This window comes from Stigmatopora argus, chromosome 12 (assembly GCF_051989625.1).
Source record: "Stigmatopora argus isolate UIUO_Sarg chromosome 12, RoL_Sarg_1.0, whole genome shotgun sequence".
NCBI lineage: Eukaryota > Metazoa > Chordata > Actinopteri > Syngnathiformes > Syngnathidae > Stigmatopora > Stigmatopora argus.
The window spans coordinates 6432562-6434677 of NC_135398.1; the positions used below are offsets into that span (position 1 = coordinate 6432562).

At 42.6% G+C, this 2116-nt stretch overlaps 1 long non-coding RNA gene across 1 annotated transcript; it reads left to right on the plus strand.

Annotated features, from left to right (window-relative positions):
• Positions 1 to 7: 7 nt before the first annotated feature.
• On the plus strand, positions 8 to 2116 carry LOC144085979 (uncharacterized). Its single transcript, XR_013304315.1, has 2 exons — positions 8 to 1406; positions 1796 to 2116. It is a non-coding gene; the product is annotated as an uncharacterized LOC144085979 (long non-coding RNA).

The window sequence follows — 2116 nt, forward strand, 5'->3', positions numbered from 1 at the left end:
ATGAATGAATATTCAAGCTAGCTTTGTTGGCATGTTGTTTATATTTTTTGCCAGTGCTTTCAAATAACAGGAAAACGGTCCCATTTCAATTTGTTCCACAGCCTGTTCTGACAAACTTGGCTTTTAAATTGTCCCGAGAAAGCACTGTTTAACATGTTCCAATGTTTGCAGTCATTTCCAATCCCGGTCGTGTCGATGGGATATCTTCCGCACCTCCCGTTGCGACGGGAAGGAGTCGTATGTTCCCCCGCTGCTTCGTTTGACTGCATGTTTTGACCATCAACTCTCGGCGCTCTGAAGAGGTTCCCCACCAAGAACGTTGCCTGAAAATGTGTTTTCTTGCAAAATGACCCCACGAGTGGATTCCTGGGTGACTCTGAGTCGGCAGCTGGTTATTTGCATCCGTCCCCCTCAATATGGCATGGCCTAAAACACACTGCTAATTGAATGACGATGCATTCACGGCAGGGAGAGAAATGGTACACTGAAGCCTCGCTGGGATTCATTTATTACAATTGGTTTTCAGCTCATCCGCTGGTTTTTCATAGGTTAGATTTAGACAGATTAAGGGAAATTTGCTCCCAAATGGAAGCACTTTTTCCAAAATGGATTGTGTTCAACCTTTAGGATGAGACAGAACGCTTGAGGTTGCACAGTGCCTATCTATTAATGAGATTTCCCAATATGGACTCCAAATTAACTTCAAGTGGGGCAATTACCTGCAGCACTTTTCACATCTGAGTTTTAGCGATCTGCGCCGCTATTAGGAGTGCAAAAAAAAACCTGCCTCCATGACACGAGGGAAGATGTATTATTCAAAAGCATGCCGAGCACCTAGCAACAGCATTCATATCAACACTGGGACAAATAATATACTCTGTTATTTGCTTCTTTTTTTTTCACGACTGCGCATGTGTTGTGGGAAATTACTTGCAGTAAACACACACTTGTTCTGTTTCTACCCGCAGGATGTTGAGTGAATACATTGATTAGAATGTTATGCTAAACAAATTAGAAATTCAAACACAGATTTGTGCTTATTTGTATTTTTCTGCTTTATTTATCTCCACAGGGCATATTTACACACATACCAGTGCAAGCTAAACAAGTAGAACTGATAGATAAACTATACATTTGGCCTTGTGTCCCTTCTGGCTTTCCTTACCTTGGGTGACCCAGGTGTTCTTGATTGTCATCAACCCCTTTGTGGTAGTGTTGTTTCCTGTTTAGTGTTGCTGCCTGTTCGCAATGTGCGTCTCCCGTATTAAATTTGTTTGTTTGTTAACTTTGTCCCAGTTTTTATTATTTTGTATAGTGTTTTTTTAATTAAAATTCTAAGTAGTGCACGAGCACTTCCCTCGTGTTTGCCTGCTTTTGGGATTCACCTCGCTTTGCAGCAGAATCAGGTACTATTTCCAGTCAATGACAAACTATTAGTTAAACACTAGGATACTAAATGACTCCTGTTTTCATTTATTTTAATCTTGTCCAAACACTTTCATTCATCATTGTATTTATTGATGAAATCATTTATTTTAAAAAAGATTTAATATTAACGCCTGGCTTCCGACTTAAAATAGTATTTCACATACCCCAAAATGTAATGTCTTTAGGGGGTTAAGTTTTTTTAATTACCGAAAATATAGTCACTTGCCCTATAAAGAGTTAAGCCGCTGGTCAGACTGACATTTGAATTTAATTCACAGACACTGGCTCAACCTTTAAAGGTTTATGTCGGATTATAGTCATATAAAGAGACCCCCCCTCTTTTTTTTCTTTTTTTTTTTCCAAACAGGCACCCTCCCCCTCCCACCTACACCGCCACCCACTCTCTTTGAATGGAGGGGGGCGTTGAAGGCGTCTGCCGGCCTGCCTGTCAGGAGCCTTTGTTTCAATCTGATCACGCTTCTCTCCGGAGCACCTAAAGGTGGCAAGCCGGCGAGCAGCCTTCATTCCCGGGGAGACGGAGAAGCGGAGAAGCGGGGAATGAAGCGCCCGTCCTCGGCCGCTCGCTGAACAAGTCAGGCTTACCGCAAAGTGCCGCAAAGTGCCGCTTCACGGCCGCTCCGTCGAGCTCGCACTGCACCTGCAAAAACAGCAAAAAAAAGCCAAAAAC